Source organism: Salmo salar, chromosome 10 (genome assembly GCF_965601325.2).
Source record: "Salmo salar chromosome 10, fSalSal1, whole genome shotgun sequence".
NCBI lineage: Eukaryota > Metazoa > Chordata > Actinopteri > Salmoniformes > Salmonidae > Salmo > Salmo salar.
The window spans coordinates 32,704,876-32,727,810 of record NC_138300.1 but is presented as its reverse complement, the minus strand read 5'-3'; the positions used below and the strand labels follow the sequence as shown (position 1 = coordinate 32,727,810).

At 42.9% G+C, this 22,935-nt stretch overlaps 1 long non-coding RNA gene across 4 annotated transcripts; it reads right to left on the bottom strand.

The window, feature by feature from the left end:
- Positions 1 to 222: 222 nt before the first annotated feature.
- On the bottom strand, positions 223 to 20,683 carry LOC106560252 (uncharacterized). Of its 4 annotated transcripts, none has more exons than XR_006757147.2 (7): positions 20,269 to 20,683; positions 18,921 to 19,060; positions 18,686 to 18,777; positions 17,525 to 17,689; positions 11,751 to 11,880; positions 9,143 to 11,177; positions 223 to 1,766 (listed from the first exon to the last, which is right to left on the bottom strand). It is a non-coding gene; the product is annotated as an uncharacterized LOC106560252 (long non-coding RNA). The 4 variants fall into 4 exon arrangements; XR_014379018.1 differs by having other exon boundaries at positions 20,301 to 20,683; XR_001318561.3 differs by lacking the exon at positions 223 to 1,766 and adding an exon at positions 5,553 to 8,754 and having other exon boundaries at positions 20,301 to 20,682.
- Between the last annotated feature and the right edge of the window lie 2,252 nt (positions 20,684 to 22,935).

Below are 22,935 nucleotides of genomic sequence, written 5' to 3'. Positions count from 1 at the left end.
GTAGGGTGTTGTAAATCACAAAGGTATTGGCTATGTTACCCACTTCACTAAAGTTATTCATGAATCCACATTGAGTTTTGCCTGTTTGTGATCCATGTTAGCATGTTGCGGATTTGGACAGACCAGTAGTACAATTGAAGGCAGGGAAGGGCAAGACCACCCTTAGATTCAGGTTTCGATAAAGTGGAGAACTTGATCCTAGGTTTTTTATTGCCCCATATAAATTTGGTGATGCTTTGGTTGGTTGTTTTCAAAAAATTAACTGGGAGTGTCACAGCTGTCTTCAGGAAAGGACCAAAATGCAGCAGAGTTAGTATTCATCCTTCAATTTAATTGGAAAGAACACTATACAAAAACAAAAAAACAAGGAAACTGACAGCCAACAGTCCTGTCAGGTGCAACCACACTAAACAAGAAACAATTACCCACAACCCCAAAGAAAAACACACACTCCTATATAGGACTCCCAATCAAAGGCAACTCAACACACCTGCCTTCATTTGGGAGTCCTAATCACCAACAACCATTCACACACACACAAAAACCCTGTCACATCCTGACCAAAACTAATCCAATTGCTCCCTCTGCTGGTCAGGATGTGACAGTACCCCCCCCCTTCAAGGTGCAGACCCCGTAATGCACCTTACAAAAAGAAAACACAACAAAAAATCCCCAATACCCCAACAAAACCAATAAACAATAACCCCTAAACAATAAGGGAGGGAAGGGAGGGTGGCTGCCGTCAACGACGGCACTGTGCTACACCCTCCCTCCCCAACCCACCTATCCTGGAGGTGGCTCAGGTGTGGGACGTAAACCTTGCTCCACCTTCGGCATCGTCCACTGCGCCGGGCAGATGAGCCACTCGAGCTGACCCTGGCAGACGGGCCGCTCGGGCTGGCCCGGAGGACAGGCGGGCCGCTCGGGCTGGGCCGGAGGACAGGCGGGCCGCTCGGGCAGACCCGGAGGACAGGCGGGCCGCTCGGGCAGACCCGGAGGACAGGCGGGCCGCTCTGGCAGACCCGGAGGACAGGCGGGCCGCTCTGGCAGACCCGGAGGACAGGCGGGCCGCTCTGGCAGACCCGGAGGACAGGCGGGCCGCTCTGGCAGACCAGGAGGACAGGCGGGCCGCTCTGGCAGACCCGGAGGACAGGCGGGCCGCTCTGGCAGACCCGGGCAGTCGGGCCGCTCTGGCAGACCCGGGCAGTCGGGCAGCTCTGGCAGACCCGGGCAGCTCTGGCGACTCCTGACTGGCAGGCAGCTCTGGCGACTCCTGACTGGCAGGCAGCTCTGGCGACTCCTGACTGGCAGGCAGCTCTGGCGACTCCTGACTGGCAGGCAGCTCTGGCGACTCCTGACTGGCAGGCAGCTCTGGCGACTCCTGACTGGCAGGCAGCTCTGGCGACTCCTGACTGGCAGGCAGCTCTGGCGACTCCTGACTGGCAGGCAGCTCTGGCGACTCCTGACTGGCAAGGCTGGGCTGACACACTAGACGCCTGATGCGTGGGGCTGGTACTGGACGTGCCAGCCTGGAGACACGCACCTCCATGCTAGTGCGGGGAGCTGGCCTGGGGCTCCATTCTTGCCCCGCAAAACTGCCCTTGTGCCCCCCCCCCCCAAAAAGAAATATTGGGGCTGCCTCTCGAGTTTACTAAACTCTTCCATCGCCCTGGAAACGCTCCTCCTTAGCTCTGCCCATGTCCATCCTTCCTCCTCGTTCCTCTGCTGCTTGGTCCTGGTTTGGTGGGTAATTCTGTCACAGCTGTCTTCAGGAAAGGACCAAAATGCAGCAGAGTTAGTATTCATCCTTCAATTTAATTGGAAAGAACACTATACAAAAACAAAAAAACAAGGAAACTGACAGCCAACAGTCCTGTCAGGTGCAACCACACTAAACAAGAAACAATTACCCACAACCCCAAAGAAAAACACACACTCCTATATAGGACTCCCAATCAAAGGCAACTCAACACACCTGCCTTCAATTGGGAGTCCTAATCACCAACAACCATTCACACACACACAAAAACCCTGTCACATCCTGACCAAAACTAATCCAATTGCTCCCTCTGCTAGTCAGGATGTGACAGGGAGATAGCATGGGAGCATCTAAAATAAATAATTACATCTAGGGCGGATGTTAATACGGATAACATTGATTCTTCTGACTAAGCTAATTGAGAGGGAGATCCAGGTTCGGAGATAATTCCCGATTCGATTCAGGAGTGGGAGATCATTTTCCTTGAAAAGGCAATTCAGATCTGGTGTTACAAAGATCCCAAAGTGTTGAAACCCCTGTGTCTTCCATTGGATCGGGCAGAATGTCTTCATAGAGCTGGTGAGTGGAAGATTGAGAAGACAAACAATGGATTTGTTCAAATGTATCTTATATCCTGACAACTTGCCGTTCTCATGGTTGGATATGTAGAGCAAGACATTATCCGCATAGAGTGAAATCTTGTGCTGAAGGCCGCCTGCAGAAACACCCATAATACCTGGATTGCTCCTTATCAACTCCGCCAAAACGTAAAGCAGGGGGGACAGCGAGCATCCTTGTCTTGTGCCCCGTCCCAAAGACCGTTAGTAGACACCATGGCATTTGGATGAGAATATAGCGACTTAATCCATTTAATAAAGTTTGGGCCCATATTGAACTTTTCTAAGACTGAGAACAGAAAGCTCCACTCCATCCTGTTGAACGCCTTCTCAGCATCCAGTGAGGACAGCAGGACAGGGGTCTTCTGTGAGTTTACTTGAACTATAATATCAAAAAGACGGTGAATGTTATCAGAAGAGTACCGGTCTCTAATAAATCCAGTTTGGTCCGCTTTTATTATTTTGGGAAGGAGAGTGTTTAGTCTTTTGGTGAGCAATTTGGCAGTTATTTTATAGTGGAAATCCAACAAGCTTATGGGCCGGCAGGATGAGCAGGATAGAGGGTCCTTGTCTTTTTTGAGCAACACTAATGTGAGCTGTGTACATAGTCTGGGAGAGCTCCATTTTAACAACACTGTAATGTGGGCTGTGTACATAGAGTCTGGGAGAGCTCCGTTTTTGCAAAAATCATCCAGCATTGGCATAAAAATAGGGCTAAACTGGGGCCAAAAAGCTTTGTAGAACTCTCTGGGCCTGGGGACTTGTTAGGTGGCATGGAGAGAATTGCCTATAGGACTTCCTCAGGAGTGAAGGGGGAGTTGAGATCTTCTTGGTCGGTCTCTGATAGTTTTGAGAGCGAGATTCCCTCTCGGAAGGAACCGAGTTCTGCAACCGTATGTTTTCTCTCAGAAGTATCTCATTTGCTGTAAAAATCATGAAATGTTATTTGGATCATAAATGTCCTCGTCGTCTGCTGTTTGGATGGCCTGACTGCTCTGACTGCTTTAAAAAAATGGGTAAGCAAGCAATCTGGTAGGCCTATTGCTATACTCATGGTATCTGTTTAGTAAATACAACTTTTTTGTTTTTATCCCCAAGTATAGTTTGGCTTTGGCTGCTTTAACCTCTCTAGGGTCGGCGGGACGAAATCGTCCCACCTACGTAACAGCCAGTGGAATCCTGTGGCGCGTTATTCAAATACCTTAGAAATGCTATTACTTCAATTTCTCAAACATATGACTATTTTACACCATTTTAAAGACAAGACTCTCGTTAATCTAACCACACTGTCCGATTTCAAAAAGGCTTTACAACGAAAGCAAAACATTAGATTATGTCAGCAGAGTACCAAGCCAGAAATAATCAGACACCCATTTTTCAAGCTAGCATATAATGTCACATAAACCCAAACCACAGCTAAATGCAGCACTAACCTTTGATGATCTTCATCAGATGACACACCTAGAACATTCTGTTATACAATACATGCATGTTTTGTTCAATCAAGTTCATATTTATATCAAAAACCAGCTTTTTACATTAGCATGTGACGTTCAGAACTAGCATACTTCCGGTGAATTTACTAAACATTTACTAAATTACTCACGATAAACGTTCACAAAAAGCATAACAATTATTTTAAGAATTATAGATACAGAACTCCTCTATGCACTCGATATGTCCGATTTTAAAACAGCTTTTCGGTGAAAGCACATTTTGCAATATTCTAAGTAGATAGCCCGGCATCACAGGGCTAGCTATTTAGACACCCAGCAAGTTTAGCACTCACCAAAGTCAGATTTACTATAAGAAAAATGTTATTACCTTTGGTGTTCTTCGTCAGAATGCACTCCCAGGACTTCTACTTCAATAACAAATGTTGGTTTGGTCCCAAATAATCCATAGTTATATCCAAATAGCTGCGTTTTGTTCGTGTGTTCAAGACACTATCCGAAAGGGTAAATAAGGGTTACGCGCACGACGCATTTCGTGACAAAACATTTCTAAATATTCCATTACCGTACTTCGAAGCATGTCAACCGCTGATTAAAATCAATTTTTATGCCATTTTTCTCGTAAAAAAGCGATAATATTCCGACCGGGAATCTGTGTTTAGGTTCAAAGACGATAGAAAATAAAAACATGGGGTCGACTCGTGCACGCGCCTCAGCCCATTGTCCTCTGATAGAGCACTTGCCAAAAGCGCTAATGTGTTTCAGCCTGGGGCTGGAATTACATCATTCAGCTTTTTCCCGCCTTCTGAGAGCCTATGGGAGCCGTAGGAAGTGTCACGTTACAGCAAAGATCCTCAGTCTTCAATAAACAGAGTCAAGAAGCTCAAGGAATGGTCAGACAGGCCACTTCCTGTAAGGAATCTTCTCAGGTTTTTGCCTGCCATATGAGTTCTGTTATACTCACAGACACCATTCAAACAGTTTTAGAAACTTTAGGGTGTTTTCTATCCAAAGCCAATAATTATATGCATATTCTAGTTACTGGGCAGGAGTAGTAACCAGATTAATTCGGGTACGTTTTTTATCCGGCCGTGCAAATACTGCCCCCTATCCCCAACAGGTTAAATTGACTCTAGGAGGCGCTGTCTGGGGATTGTTTAGGTACTTTTTCGCAGCGTTCCAGCTCCATCAAGATCTAACCTGTGTGCTTCCATTGCTTTTTTCTTAGAGGAAGCATATGCAATTAGATGACCTCAGTGTAGCTTTGGCAGTGTCCTACATTGTGGCCAGAGAAACAAGAGAGTCTTTGCTGTCTTGTGTGTAGTTGTCTATCCATGTAGTAACCAATGTTTGGAATGCTTCGTTTGACAGCATGGAGGTGTTGAATTTCCAGCTCTTTGACCTCGGGATATTTTTACAGAGGTCAAAGCAGACGCAGACAAAGTGCTATGGGTCATATTGTGTAAGTGGTAGAATTAATGAAAATCTTTTGGATAAAAATGTAATCTATACGAGAGTAGGTGTTATGGACATTGGAGTAGTATGTATAGTCCATAGATGAGCTATTAGTCTCTCTCCAGATATCTATCAGTCCCATCTCTTTAGTAAGAGAGTTCAACATCTTCGCTGATCTAGGGTTTGTGGTGGGGACTTGAGATGATTTGTCCAGTTGAGTTGAGGGTACAATTAAAACCTCCAGCCAGCACTCCAAAGACAACACAATGCTCATTGAACAGGGTTTTTATTTTCGACATGAAAGCAGGAGTATCTGTGTTAGGGGCATGTATATTTAAGATAGTAATTGGTTGCCCATACATTGACCCAGAATAAATCTCTCCTCCGGATCAGATATGTTTTTGTCAATTATGAATGGAACATGCTTATGGATAAGTATGGCTGTGCCTCTACTGTTTGATTTGAAAGATTAGAAATACACCTGTCCCACCCAAGCTCTGCGGAGTTTAGCATGTTCAGCACCACAGAGGTGTACCTCTTGTAATAGCGCAATGTCAATTTTTTCCTTTTTATACCATTTTATTGCATGACCTAGTCCATGGCAGTTTCATGTCAGTAGATTTAAGGTACTAGTCACCGTCATCGAACAGTAATCGAACTCTAGTGCAAGTCATCTCTGGGAATATATCAGGTATCAAGGTAAGACCCAGATGCAGACCGTGTCGAAGTAACAATGTTTATTACAGCAACAGGGGCAAAGGTACAGGACGGCAGGCAGGCTCAGGTCAGGCAGAGGTCGGTAATCCAGAGGTGTGGCAAAGGTACAGGACGGCAGGCAGGCTCAGGGTCAGGGGTAGGCAGTGTGGTCAGGCGGGTGGGTACAGGGCCAGGACAGGCAAGGTTAAAAAACCAGGAGGACGAGAAAAGAGAGACTGGGGAAAAGCAGGCGCTAACACAAAAATGCTGGTTGGCTTGACAAACAAGATGAACTGGCAACAGACAAACAGAGAACACAGGTATAAATACACAGGGAATAATGGGGGAGATGGGCGACACCTGGAGGGGGGTGGAGACAATCACAAAGACAGGTGAAACAGATCAGGGTGTGACAGTATAGGTGAATAGTTACAGCTGCGATCACATAAAAGAAAAAGAAACAGTGTACATAAAATAACCTTCTCTGAACACCTAATCCAAGTTCCCAAACAACAACTCGACATATCCTGTCGGATCTGTTAACAATTCTGTGTTCCTGTCGGATCAGTCACAATTCTGTGTTCCGAAAAACATGAACGGTTCGCAACGCACAACGTCTTCTGAGAGAGAGAGAGAAAAAAATGCCTCATCCTCTGTGTGACAACATAGCCCCCATCCACAGTAAAAAAGAAATGGAGAAATGAAGTGAATAAAATCAATAGCCTAGCCTACAAATACATCCCCCAAAGGACATAGGCCTAAATGTTTGGACTAATAAAACAGAAATGAGAGAGCAAATCCCTAAATGACATCTATAGGATAAGTTGTTTGTTATTATTAAAACAAAATAATCAACAGGATAAGGCGGTCATAACCATGGGCAAAAAATTCACACACTGAGCCTTTCGTTACGTCTGTAGATGTGTCGTAATTGACAGGCTATCAATGGTGAAGGCCTGTGTGAAAATGATGAATACAAATAAAAAGAATAGGCTATAGGCCTAATATAAATTGACAGTATCTGATCTCTATCTCTGCCAATTAGCCTATATGTTCTACAGACAAGATAACAGGCTGTAAATGCTTAATTTTCTCACTTGACCTAAAAGAGGAAAAACAAGTAGGCACAAACATTAGAAGGCCTAGGATAAGCTATAGGGCCTATCCATCTTTCAGCTAAAATAAAATAAAAAAAAAAATAGACATTAGCGGGGTGGGTGGGTAATTGGATGGGGGCTATATGTCGTCTTACCTCCATTAATAATAACAGTAAATCGCTTTTAGTCGTTGGTCCATTTCTCAGTGGCCAGGATTGTCCTTCAAAAAACATTTTGCCTCTTCGGGAGTTTTGAAGTGTCGCAGGGCTCCTTGGTGAAGAATCCTGAGCTCGTTTTGGTATTTGAATCCCCTGAAGATGCCTCGGTCATTGAAGTGTTTCTTCACCTCGTCAAACTCTCTGCGTATTCCAGCTGACAGGTCCTGGTGTAAAGTGAGTTTGGTGTTTCCCACTGTAATGGTGTTGATTGTCGCCGTCTGTAGGACTCGTTCCTTGTTGGTGAATCTCAGGAAATGTATGGTGATTGGGCGCGGTGGTTGTCTGGCTGCTGGTGAGGGCCTCAGTACTCGGTAAGCTCTCTTGAGATCCACTCGGGAAGTTTGTCTTGCAGGTAGCGGATCAGTGGTATGTTTCCCTCTTCTTTTACGGTCAGGTTTAATAGAACAGTTATTCCTTCACCCTCTATTTTCCAGGTCCTCTGTTTTCTCTTCCAGATGCTCTATTTTCTTTTCAGCAGATGCTGTTGTTTCCATGGTAGCAGATGCTATTGTTTCCATGGCGTCTGCCAGATGCTGTTGTTTCCATGGCATGTACCATTGAGTTTTCCATGGATAGGATTCACCCTTCTGCCTCATCCAGGCGCCCCACGTTGATGGTTATCTTGTTGTTGATGCCAAGAAAGGCATTTTCCAGGGTTGTCGCCTTGCCCCCTATCCCACTGTTCTGAGAGTTAATGGCATCTAGTTTGATGTTGAGTTATGTACGTTGGGATCTAAGCTAAGAAAGGATGTCTTCGCAAGAGGCGCTAGCTTTTTCTGAAGCTAGCTATTTCTTGGAGGCTTTTTCCGCAGATATTGCTCGAGTCCAGGTAAAAATGTCACATGTAATGTCACCTTTTGTAGCCGCCATGTTTTTCTTACTAAAGCTAATGGGGTTTAACTTGAAGTGGAGGTAAGATTAAGAATTGGAAATGACTTGTGCGGAGCTCTCAGTTTGTGCAGAGCTTTCAGTTCATGCGGCCATCTTGTTCAAGGGTCACGTGATTCCAAGAGCCTTTTTTTTAAGTCCAGAGAGAGTCGACACTCATCCAGACCATCAAATATGAACAGAACTTTAGAATTTCTCGTCATAGTCTTGATTGGTTTCATTTTAGGGAAGAATTCATGAAGCAGTTCAATCACAGTTGTTTTCCCCTACATAATGATCTTTTTTTGTGGAAAGATCTTTTCCTTCTGCCCAGTCGTGAATAAACTTCTGAACAGAGGCAGTCTTTCCCATGGGCTTGAACATCGGCTGGCTTCAATAGCGGTCTCTCCTGTGGCTGGTGTTCTGGATTCCAGATGTATGACCTCATGCTCATCTCTGACCCTTCCCCAGGCCCTCTCAATCACATGGAGATCACTGTATATCTGGTTTAGATAGATTTAGACAGATTCCCCTTCTTTGAAGTCCCCTCATATACAACCATACTTATTTAGACTTTCAGTTTGTCTTTGTCTGCAAGGAAAATCAAAGTTTATTCTTTATTTTACGATCATGATTACTATATAGTATGTGTTTGTGTGTGTCTGGATTGGATTAGTCAGAGTGCAATAATAGGGCCTTGCAATAATATCATTATTATGTGTTTTGGTCAGGTTGTTTTTAAAATATATTTTTGGCCAACAGAAAATAATCTGGTTATCTGACCAGATAACAACCAAAATATGACTTCTTTCCCATGATGTCTTGATGTTGTCATGAAAAAATCCATCTTTACCTGGTTGATATCTGGTTATATAACGTCTTCTGAACCAGAAGTTTGCAACCATAATATGGCATCATAATGACGTCACCTGTCAAATTCTGCCTTCTGGGTGCTGTTGTGTTAATTCATACGGCTTACCTCTGACATCTACAACCTCTGAAGCACTCTGGGCTGAGAGAGAAAGAGAGAGACAGCTTGTTTAGTTCAAATGTTCTTGTTTGGTTGTCTAGTCTGAAAAATCAGTGTCCTGTTATTTGTTTGTGCAGTTGTCATCTTACTTTTTTTTTATCCTCTAACCTGCTGGTTCTGTTGTCTCACCCTCATCGTACTGATTCTTTACTGTTTCAACCAGTTGGTTCTGGTTAATCTTCAGGATTTCCAGTGAGATCTTCACAGCTCCCTCAATACCTTGGTCTCCACCATCTTATCCACTGTAGTCTATCTGTTAGCATTCTCCAGCTGGCCTTTTGTGATGCAACAAAAGCCTTCTAAACCTTTCAGGAACCACTAGACTCTCTTCAGCTCTGTTTTGAGCAGATCATCCAGAGTGGCCAGCAGCAGCTCAGGAACGGGAGCCATGAGTACAGTAACTGAGGAGAAGACCTCTGCCATTGTAGTCATAGCGTTCTTAAAGATGTAATGCATCCAGGCCACACCCCCTACTGGGGAAAACATTAGTCTCACTGTCTTAGGTAGTAGGTGTATTAGTACTGGGCTGAAACAAGCCTGCACACCTTGTAGCTCTCCAGGACCCAGATTGGTATTTACCTGAGACTTTACAATAATATTTCAAGCTGAAGAGTGTATATAGCTGCCATTACAGGCTAACTGTGAGAGTAAAAACATAACACTTTGAATATACACTACATTACCAAAAGTATGTGGACACCTGCACATCGAACATCTAATTCCAAAATCATGGGAATTAATATGGAGTTGGTCCCCCCTTTGCTGCTATAACAGCCTCCACTCTTCTGGAAAGGCTTTCCACTAGATGTTGGAACATTGCTGCAGGCACTTGCTTCCATTCAGCCACAAGAGCATTAATGAGGTCAGTCACTGATGTTGGGTGATTAGGCCTGGCTCGCACTAGCCGTTCCAATTCATTCCAAAGGTGTTCGATGGGGTTGAGGTCAGTATGGACCTTGCTTTGTGCACAGGGGCATTGTCATGCTGAAACAGGAAAGGGCCTTCCCCAAACTGTTGCCACAAAGTTGGAAGCATTGAATCGCTTAGAATGTCATTGTTTGCTGTAGTGTTAAGATTTCCCTTCACTGGAGCTAAGGGACCTAGCCCGAACCATGAAAAACAGTCCAAGACCATTATTCCTCCTCCACCAAACTTTACAGTTGGCACTATGCATTGGGGCAGGTAGTGTTCTCCGGCATCCGCCAAACCCAAATTCGTCCATCAGGACTGCCAGATGGTGAAGCATGATTCATCACTCCAGAGAACGTGTTTCCACTGCTCCAGAGTCCAATGGCGGTGAGCTTTACACCACTCCAGCCAACGCTAGGCATTGCACATGGTTTGTGTTAGGCTTGTGTGCGGCTGCTCAGCCATGGAAACCCATTTCATGAAGCTTCTGACGAACAGTTGTTGTGCTGACGTTGTTTCCAGAGGCAGTTTGGAACTTGGTAGTGAGTGTTGCAACTGAGGACAGACGATTTTTACACACTACGCGCTTCAGCACTCGGCGGTCCCATTCTGTGCGCTTGTGTTGCCTACCACTTGGCGGCTGAGCCGTTGTTGCTCCTAAACTTTTCCACTTCACAACAGCACTTACAGTTGACCGGGGAAGCTCTAGCAGGGCAGAAATTTGGCCAACTGACTTGTTGGAAAGGTGGCATCCTATGATGGTGCCACGTTGAAAGTCACTGAGCTCTTCAGTACGGGCCATTCTGCTGCCAATGTTTTCCCTATGGAGATTGCATGGCTGTGTGCTCAATTTGATATACCTGTCAGCAAAGGGTGTGGCTGAAATAGCCAAACCCCCACTAATTTGAAGGGGTATCCACATACGTTTGTATATATACACAGTGTACAAAACATTAAGAACACCCTCCTAATATTCCAGAGCGGCGCTCAAGCTGGAGGTCAATGATGATGACAGGTGTCCTTGAGCTCCAGATGCTCTGTGTGGTCTGGAAGAGCAGGTGCTGCTGGGAGAACACTGAAAGGTAATGGAAAGAGTAATTGGCCTTTGTCATTTACATTCATCCTACAAACAGAGATAGATTTCAAACCAATAACTACTGTATGTACATTACATTGTATAGGGAGGATGCAGCAGTGTTACTCGGGCACATTTTTGTCTTACATCGACATGTAGCAGACACTTGGTGCTGGAGCTCTCACTGAATAATGTACCACACACACACACACACACACACACACACACACACACACACACACACACACACACACACACACACACACACACACACACACACACACACACACACACACACACACACACACACACACACACACACACACACACACATCTGGTTTTCCATGGAGTAGATATTTACTGTAGGCAAAAACAGACTGCCTATTAGTCTGGCCTGTCAGCAGCAGACACACATATGGGAGTGTCTGTAAAACACCCACCCACACAGATACACAAAGACAGTGTCACACACAACCCATGTTCTCTGATTCTGTCTTTCAAAACCATTGTATTAGCCTCTACATTACACGATTATAGCCAATTAAATTTGATTAGTGTGTGTGTGTTTGTTACCGGCAGGGCCCTCCCCAGTGTTTCCAGAGCGGCGCTCCAGCTGGGGATCGGAGGTCAATGATGATGACAGGTGTCTCTGAGCTCCAGATGCTCTGTGTGGTCTGGAAGAGCAGGTGCTGCTGGGAGAACACTGAAAGGTAATGGAAAGAGTCATTGGCCTTTGTCATTTAGATTCATCCTACAAACAGAGATAGATTTCAAACCAATAACTACTGTATGTACATTACATTGTATAGGGAGGATGCAGCAGTGTTAACACTGGGGTGAGTTTGACAAAACATTTGTGGCAATAAGATCATTGTTCATCCATTTCCGACCAATGGATTTAAAATGACCTCAGTGCTACGTAGGTTTTAGGAATCTCATCTCTGGACAGGTTATGTCTCAACATGCAGCAGACCCAGCTATTAAAGCACACATGCTGCACAACTCGGATGCAACTAACTAGCAACAACAAACATTATGCTAATGCCAGAGGACTGTCTTAGATCATTGATGATCACTTTCATGACAGCTAAGGAACATTTCAATAATGTTGCAAGTAGCTGTACACAGTGAATGAGATATGAGCGAGACTATGTATTTATTATTGATGTGCTGAGAGGGGTTAGCTGAGGTCAACATCTGGTGTCCAAGAGGTGATGTAACAATACATCTCACCTCACCCAACATCTGTCAGCTGTGCTGGGAATGGTGATTGTGTGTTAGAAACAGACGGAACAATTGTTTAGCAACCCTTTCAGATAGTCATTCACTTTTCAGCTTGAAAGTATACACATTTGTATTGTTAGATAGCTCTGGGTGATTCTAGCCATCCCTTCTGGTTAGTTCTAGTCTGGCAGCTTAGCCTCCCATTCAGATGACCCCCACTTCTGTTAGTGTCTTATTGGTTAAGGTCACACCGACTACTTATCACCACATCTCCTTCAGCCTATCAGTGACCTAGATTCCTGGGACTTCTGTTTCAGTTAGTGTAGGACCCCAGCACACTGTGTGGTCAGAAACGTGCTTTCCCCATCCTGATGAGCACTACCAGTTTTTCTCTCCTGCTGAGAAAGAAAATCCTGTGGGCTGACTCCCTGTCTGTCTGATATATTATTGTGTGTGCTTTTCAATAACCACAATTACTGTCAGAGTGGTGTTGGATGTTCATGTGTGTGTGGATCATTTATTAAACCCCCTTAACATGGAATACTGCTTCCTCCTGTTCTGGACAGACACACTGTGGTGGTTGCTACCGGCCTAAAACCAGCACCTACAATTTCCCCCTATTTTAATGGTCCTTCAATTCTACAACCGACCCATATTTTAATGCTCCTTCAATTCTACAACCGACCCATATTTTAATGCTCCTTCAATTCTACAACCGACCCATATTTTAATGCTCCTTCAATTCTACAACCGACCCATATTTTAATGCTCCTTCAATTCTACAACCAACCCATATTTTAATGCTCCTTCAATTCTACAACCGACCCATATTTTTCATGGTTCTCCGAGCCAGATCCAGTAACCACTACAGCCCAAGGATTCCCGTTAACAGAGAAGATCCTCCAGAAGATGTGGTCACATGCCACAATATCTCAATAATTACAGCGATGGCTACGAGTCAAGGCACAGACTACCACACACACCACTGCTACGAGGGACAGCAGTCAGATTTTTGATTGTCTTAACTCACTACCACTATTAAGCTGAGCTTCTCAGTCTTTTTTTTCACACAGTTAGTCAACAAAGTCAGTTTTAAAAAATGACCTTGATAATCACCAGGCCTCAGTGTGAGAGAGCAAAATGTAATGCTCTGAGGAACCCATATATCATAAAATACCTGAACACATTTCCCACTGGCTCCGTGAACTCTGAGGGCCCGGAATAGGCTAGTTGATACAATGTTGCGACAGCTTCGGCAGGACCTTCATAAGGTCATTGGGTCGGACCTAGTTGACTGATTTGATAGGCTACAATGTTGCACTTCACTAGTGATCGCTCAAGTCAAGACAGATAGAAAGGGAGGTAGACAGGCGGAATTGGGAGATGAATGCAATTGAAAGAACCTGCATTTTCATCTGGATATTTTCTGTTTTTCTGTATTTTTATTTAGTTGACAATGGAAGTTATAGGCCTACTGCTACTTTGGCCTAGGCTCTTAGTTCCATGCCCTCATTTCTTTAGCTGTCAATGGCTCAAGGTGAATCAATGTGTCCAAATGGCAGAGGCTGGTGCTCTCGCATTAGTGGAAATTTTACAGTTAGACTTTTATCATTTTAATTCAGATTTGTATTATTAACCATGTGACAATGATTGAGAAACAAAAACATTATATCATTAAAATGAAACACAAAAATGCCCATATGAAAATCATAAACGGCACGCAGATCAGTAGAAATGGTAATATAAATTGTAAGCGTTCCCCAACTTGAAACTCACATGCCACCTAGGAATACACCATTTTTAACAGAGCGCACATTTCTTTGTACTGCATAATTACAGTGTGTGTGTGAGAGAGATAACGAGATGAGTGTTGTCTAGTAACTAAGATTGTGCCTATTAAAACTGAGCACAAATGGACAGCTATGCGATCCATCGTGGACCACTTACCTCAATCCAGCACCAGCAGGTGGAAAGCACCACTCACTGGACCACGTCCAGCACTGTGTTCCTTGCTAGACTAGTGGGCTAGTACATCTACGTGTTTGGCATGGGCAGGAGCAGGCCTGTGAGCCGAGGGTGAGAAAATGACACGTTCCTAATTTGATATTGTTCCCATTCCTTTTCGCCAAGTTTAGAATTATAAACTAATAGAAAATAGAAGTGGAAAAGTATTGCGAGCATTGCTCCAGATCACTTGATAGCCACCACAAGGGTGAGAGAAGAGGGAGAGAGGGCTAGAGGGATCTTACAGCAGAGCATGTGTCCAACTCCAAATCCCCAACTGAATAGATAAGAGCATATTATGAGCGCACCACTTACAAAACAGAGCTGAGAACTCTCCATGCAGAACGTGGCCCATATATTAATATCCCATGTTTTTTTCTCTCACCTACCCAAATCCCATTGTCATATATATCAAGAATGCAAATTTGTGCCGTTTTACCACCTCACCAACAGGGGGTGCTGCAGCACCTCTATCAGCCATACTTCGTGCTGCTATAAGCTCAGGTGACGGTTAGCTGAGGAACGCTCAACTCCACTCTCTTATATAGAGGCAGAGTTGAGTTTTGATAACTGGTTGCGGGATTTGATAGCAACAACATCGAGTCACCATCAGTTGATTCTTGTAAAAATTTATATTTGGAACATGCTTACCTGTAGCCTAACCTATGTTTGTCCTGTACAACTGCGGTCCTTCAGCAGGGTGTTGAAATTCATGCTTTTAATAAAAACTTTTAGAACATACCAGGCATTTTCACAATAATCGTTTGATGGTAACTCAATGTTGTTGCTAGCAAATCCCGTGACCAGTTATCAAAACTCAACTCCGCCTCGCTATAAGAGAGTTGAGCGTTCCTCAGTTTATGACGGTGAAGGTGGACATAGGACAATCGTCACAGTGTGTTTACTGTAAATAGATACCTCGAGAGACCTCAACTTCACTAAACACTAACCTGCAGTCTCTTGTTTCACATGTTTTTTTGTTGTAAATAACCCAAGATAGACCGCAGCGTGTCATTTCCAATTTGAGCATATTAATCATAGTGGGCAGAACCAAGCAAGAGCTAGCGAGATCGTATTGGTGCATTCTAGCATGTATTTGAATATTTACATTAGAGAATGCCTACTCTGTGAAGTGCGCCTGTACAATAACTAACTGAAACTTTGGCAAAGGGCAAAGCCTACAAAAAGGTGTCCACTCTGTAACAGATTTTAGTTCTGGGTATTGAGATCAAATGTTTCATCTATGAGAAAATTAGCAGAATTTCAGGAGTCATGTCATCGGGAGAGATTAGCCAATCGCGAAGAAGAAAATTGACTACCTTAAAATCAGTGAAGGCTGGTGGGAGGTGCTAAAGGAGGACGGGCTCAATGTAATGGCTGAAATGGTATAAATGGAACAGAGTCAAACGTGGTTTCCATATGTTTGATACCGTTCCATTAATTCCATTCCAGCTATTACAATGAGCTAGTCCTCCTATAGCTCCTCCTACCAGCCTCCACTGCTTAAAATGGAGATAGCCACAATTGCACTGCCCATTTTGTCACAGACGCGATAATGGCACAGATACAAAGATGAGTCCTCTATCTATCTCTATGGGTTGAACAGCGTTCCATCACTAGGACACAGCAACCTTGGTTTGCTTGATAGCATATAATCTTTGACTGCCCTCAGGTGTTTATTAGTGTGTATTACACCAACATGCATCTTGGGTTTAGCGGGTGCAATATACTACTCTGGCCACAAAAGGGTAGTCTCTGTATTCATGACAAAAATACCCTCTGAAAATCTTTGGATATTGACTTCTGGAACCTGGTAGTCATTGGATTCTTTAAGTAATATTGTGTAACACTCTAAGTCTTTGATTGTGTCATAAGAACATGATGTACAGACAGAATTACATGTGGCTTCATACAGTTTGTAGGGTAAAGGTCATGGTTTTTAGTTTGACCATTTGAATGTATTTACTTTTATGTTTCCATATACTGTAGACCTGATTAAAAACTCCATGGACCTTTTTTAGACTGTGTGTGAGTAGACTTATGCGTGTTCATTTCTACCCATTCATATAAAGTAATCCTTCTAACCCCCCCCCCCCTGGATATCATAAGGTGAATGCACCAATTTGTAAGTCGCTCTGGATAAGAGCGTCTGCTAAATGACTTAAATGTTAAATATATTCCTCAACCTCTTCTTTGACAAGCTATAATGTGCTGTTGATTCTGGACATCTCTCTAAGAGGGTTTTATGGGGCTTTTCCTGTACAGCCTCTCTTTGGGATGGACTGAAAAACGTCTGGCTGAAAAAGATGGACCTCCAATGTTTTGGCTTGACATTTCCCCTGACTGCGACAGAGCAACTCTAATAAAGACTACTGATCTCCGTGGGATCTCAGATATCTTAATGACAGTAACATACTACTTGTTCCTCAAATGACCAGTAGCATATGTGTCCTTCAAATAAACAGACCAGTATTTTTTATTTGTACATGTACACTATGTAGCTTTCCCCTCATGATGCATACTGTATTGTATACCCCTCTGTGCTTCATACTTCAACATACTATATGCACCCTGTGCATCTGATACATCATCACCGTGCTAACTAGTACAGATAGACCTGTTAGTTGCATAGATCTGGAGTTTCATCCAAACTCAGTGTAAGTTCTGTTTGCTTAGTTAGTGCTGATCTGTATGATAGTACAGTATAGTAAGTCCTCCTGCTCTTAAAAAGGTTTCACAAGAAACCGCACAGAAATACACAGTATAGCAGATAGAGAAGGAGCCTCAGAGGAGCCAGAAAAGCACTGTGACCTGGAAGAATGGTTTCCTTTTATTCAAATACTTTTCCGGTTTCTCCACAGCAGATCTCACTTTAAGGGCTGGTTACATTCCTGTCTCTACGCAGAGCGTGTTCTACAGCTTGTGTTATGGGTCTTTGTGTCTGTCTGTGCTTATGTGTGCATCGTGGGGGCTATACGAGATCGTATCTGTGTGTGTACACAGGGATTACAGCACATGGCCGTGTGTGTTGGGGAACGGTCACAGTTCCTGTGTGATCGTACATGGGTCGTTCTCTGTAAGCTTAGAGACTAATATTTGTGTTGAGTGTTTGTGCTGACCTGGTGTGGTCCTGCTCTTCCAGCTGTAGAGGATGACCTGATCCAGTCCAGTTGTCCAGCTGGAGATAATGCTGACCTGGTCCAGGTCCAGTCATTGGCAGCTGTTCTGACGATCAACTAGCAGGGGGCACTGCTCTCCATACACTGCATTGGATCAGAGCTGGACTACAAAGAGCGAGAGAAAAAGAGATAGTGATGAATTACTATAATAATATTTATCCCACATTAGATTAATCTTGACCTCATTTATGATAATGAAAACTTAAATATTGTTACATGTAATGTTATGCAGTAATGGAAAATGGTTAATGGTTCTCCAGAGATTAACAGTTTATTTACTTACCCTCTGTGTTTGAAATGAAATCATTAATCATTCTAGATCTCATCTCAAATGTTTTTCTCTCCAGAAAACAAAATAAGAACTGGTAAGCTAACTCCCTTATATCTTATTTTCTATCTTCCAAAATATCCTGCTTAGATCAGCCAAGCACAACATGCTCATGTGGTTTCCTATGTACACTACCATTCAAAAGTTTGGGGTCACTTAGAAATTTCCTAAGTGAAGGCTATTCCAGAAATGAAGGCTATTCCATGTGAGAAATTGCCAAGAAACTGAAGATCTCGTACAACGCCATGTACTACTCCCTTCAGAGAACAGCGCAAACTGGCTCTGACCAGAATAGAAAGAGGAGTGGGAGGCCCCGGTGCACAACTGAGCAAGAGGACAAGTACATTAGAGTGTCTAGTTTGAGAAACAGACGCCTCACAAGTCCTCAACTGGCAGCTTCATTAAATAGTACCCACAAAACACCAGTCTCAACATCAACAGTGAAGAGGCGACTCCGGGATGCTGGCATTCTAGGCAGAGTTGCAACGAAAAAGCCATATCTCAGACTGGCCAATAAAAAGAAAAGATTAAGATGGGCAAAAGAACACAGACACTGGACAGAGGAACTCTGCCTAGAAGGCCAGCATCCCGGAGTCGCCTCTTCAATGTTGACATTGAGACTGGTGTTTTGCGGCGCGGAATACACGGAGACGTCAAAGTGTGTTTAAAAAAAAAAAAAAAATCGTCAAAGAGTAATTATTTTAACTTAAAGCATTTAATAAAGACATTTATAGTACAATATTATGAGGAATGGGAATGAGAGGGCTACTTACACCGTTTTGGGAAGGGACCACAGCAGTGATTGAATGAGGGTATGAGGCATGAGTTGAGGTGTTCAGAGTTTTGACTTCAATGCAGGATTTGACTGGGAAGACAAAAAACAATAACACTACAGAGTTAGACAAAATACCTAAGAATGAGTTAGTCCAAGCAAGGAGTAAAATCATTGATGTGCAATAATATGATTGTGTTTGTGTACGTGAATGACTTGAAAATTGATAGGGGTACCCATAGTGCTTAGAGAGGAAACATAAAATGTGCCAGTGGATGAGCGGGCACATGAGACGTGGCTTCAGTTCATGGCAGGAGAGAGTTGATAATGGTAGTGGAGTGGTCATCACTTAGTCAGGGAACAGGAGGGGACTTAGCTGTAAATACAAATACCAGATACATTTCATTACAGCTGCGCCATTGTAGGTTTGAACAACGAGTTTCTCTATGAAGTTAAACACAGACTATGCTGACTAAGTTAAACACAGACTATCTCGCCCACTTGACACATCAAAGTAGCCCAAGAAATGTTCCTGAATAAAGCCCTGATCATCCACATAACTGACGATAACTGACAACTGGAAGCAGACTGGGTCCCAGAGTGGAGGGGGCCATTTTTATCCCCTTGGCCCAAGAGTTTTTCCTTATCTGTTAACCTAACCAGGAAAACTCTGGATCCTATAAGGTATGACAGTGATTAATCAGTTGTAAAAAGGTTTTATAAGGGCTATGATGGGATTAGTTTTTCCTAATCAGGTCACATGGTATAAAACTGGAAAAAACTCCTGGCCCTGAATGTCATGCAGGCCAACTGCATGCAACTGTAGAACCTTCTAAAACATGTACTCACATCTGTCATCATTTTTATGTTGATGGATTCATTCCAGTTAATAACTTTAGATTGAAAACATATAGGCAGTATACCAGCCCAATTTTTATCACATTTTCTACTGACACACAAATTGACTAGAAATACATAACGTTACCCTGACCAAATAGACAGCGCACATAGGCTGTATGCAGTAGCCTACAGTTGATCAGACCTAAAAATGGTCTCGTTTTCATCCCATACAGCATGTTAGATGTCTAATGTTTAGGTGTAGCCTAGGCTGCTGCAACATTTATGTAACGAGCTTTTGCTTGTGTCTGTCCGGAGCGATTATCTAGTATCATCTTTGCTAAATAAAAACCGGAGCAAAGTGAAAAGCCTACTTAAGCGCGCGCGGAAAAATGCGCTGCGTCAACCTCTTTAATCTAACTATTAATGGATGATGCGATGGAAGCAATCAAATCATTCTGAATTGATTTCTACATCCCAGAAAATACAGTAGAGCGTTCCATATGTTCAGCGAGTAAAGCATCGTAACGTGCAATTACCGCTTGTTAACGGAACTTTCCCTCTCTTCGTGTCCTCTAAATGCCAGTTCTTGCATGCCCCAAAACGCAGGGGTGTTGATCCAGTCAAAAGTTTGGACACACCTACTCATTCAAGGGTTTTTCTTTATTTTTTACATTGTAGAATAACAGTGAAGACATCAACACTATGAAATAACACACATGGAATCATGTTGTCACCAAAAATTACCTTTGATAGCAGTTGGTACTGAACGCCCTCACCTTTTCATCCTTCTTCATGAAACTAATCCCAGGCAGAGGTCAACGCTCGGTTTTAAATCGCACCTTTTCCGTGTACCCAAGAGAATTAAATACATTCTTCAACAAAAAGTCAACGAAATTTGTGGTAGTGTTGGCGGCGAAAACTGCACACTCGAGCTGGTAACTGAAGTTAGCAAGGCAAATTGAAATAAATTACACTAACTGGACACAAAAAGAAAGTTACAAAACCAAGAAAACTATTTATAATCTACATCCTCCGTCTCCTGTAATTTGAATAAACGAATTTGAATAATATCAACAACAAAAATGCTGAACTATCACTTTTCAATCTCTATCCAATGTCAACAACTCACCAAGCTTCTCAACACATACGTTCGACCTCGCCCACCTTGTTGTCCATCTGAGGGTTGACAGTCACACACTGAATACAAACACACACGTTGAATACAAACATATTTCATTTTTGAAGATCATAAGAAATATTATATAAAGTGGTACTAGGAGATGTGTTGTAACACTTTTTGCTTCATGTTATATTTGAGACAAGCTGATATTGTTGCAGTGAACAACATACTTATTATGTATGTCATGTACTGTTAAAATTGTGTTGATAAATGTTCTAACTTTGTAATTATATTATTTCATTGAGCATATATACACACACACACACACACACACACACACACACACACACACACACACACACACACACACACACACACACACACACACACACACACACACACACACACACACACACACACACACACACACACACACACACACACAGTTACTACCTATCCTGATTTATAATGCTATTTACTTTCCTCATGAGAATGGAGACAGACTATACCATATTGGTACCATATACCATAAGCTGAATGTGCTTTGTACATTAAGTTATACCAGCTCCAGTAAAGAGATCAGAGACTTGGGTGACTTCTACGTCATCTTTACTAAACAACATAACACAATTAACAATTAACACAGCAGACAAAAACAAGGTTTGACCACTCCTCAAAAATGGCTTCACTCCTGCTCCTCAAAAGAGGCAAAGACAGTGATGTTCTTGTTGTCAACTGCCTCCACATAGAACATCTCATAATCTCTCTGGAACTGGAACATGAATGGTTCCTTGAGGATAATATTTTCCTCTACATCCAGGCCATCATACAACCATAGTTCTTTAAGGGTTGTAATGCTGTCTTCCCTGTCCATCATACAACCATAGTTCTTTAAGGGTTGTAATGCGGTCTTCCCCCTCCATCATACAACCGTAGTTCTTTAAGGGTTGTAATGCTGTCTTCCCCGTCCATCATACAACCGTAGTTCTTTAAGGGTTGTAATGTGGTCTTCCCTGTCCATCATACAACCGTAGTTCTTTAAGGGTTGTAATGCGGTCTTCCCCGTCCATCATACAACCGTAGTTCTTTAAGGGTTGTAATGCTGTCTTCCCCGTCCATCATACAACCGTAGTTCTTTAAGGGTTGTAATGCTGTCTTCCCCCTCCATCATACAACCGTAGTTCTTTAAGGGTTGTAATGCTGTCTTCCCCCTCCATCATACAACCGTAGTTCTTTAAGGGTTGTAATGTGGTCTTCCCCCTCCATCATACAACCGTAGTTCTTTAAGGGTTGTAATGCGGTCTTCCCTGTCCATCCCAATTACACTAGGGAGGGAAACTGTGCCTTTAAATGTTTGGAGTTGCTGTCTCTAGGGTGTCCCTTAGAAGAACATCTGCTTCCTTGAAGAAAAAGACATCAGACCTTAGTGAGTGAATGACATACATTACATACATTCAATATGAACATATATTCAGGTCAGTCTGGCTACAGTGAAAAAAGTGATTTTAAGGATGCAAATGAAAAGTTTTATAATGTTCAAGACTTACGGCATGGGAAAGTTCTGCAGAAGAACTAGGCACCACCATCACCCAATTTGCTGCATGTTTTCTTTTGAAAAAGAAAATCACACAATCAGATGAGTATCCAAAAAACATTATATCCACTAGTGATGAGAATTTCATAATTTTTACATACCTCAGGGAAATCACACGATGCTTCCATTGCAATGTACAGAGCGTACTGTAAGTTAAGAACGAGTAGGTTGTTAAGTTTGATAGTTATGATAACAACAATAATGATACTAGTAAATAATAATAATACCCCCCCATATATTTCAATATGTAGAAGACCAAGTATTTTTCACAACATGTATGGGTGTTGCTGGACCATAAAATGTATTTTCGACTGCAAACACACCATATCTCACATCAATGCACTCACATGCTGTAACGCCCTGGCCATAGAGAGGGGTTTTTTGTTCTTTATTTTGGTTAGGCCAGGGTGTTACATTGGGTGGGCGTTCTATGTTCCTTTTTCTATGTTTTTGTATTTCTTTGTTTTGGGTCGTGTGTGGCTCCCAATCAGGCACAGCTAAAGTTCGTTGTTGCTGATTGGGAGTCACACATAAGGAGCATGTTTTTCCTTTGGGTTTTGTGGGTAATTGTTTCTGTTCAGTGTGTTACCTGTCAGTACTGTTTGGCTGTCGGTTTTCCTGTTTTTTTTGTATAGTGTTCTTTCATCAATTAAACGTCTATGATGAACACTAACTCCACTGCACCTTGGTCTACTCT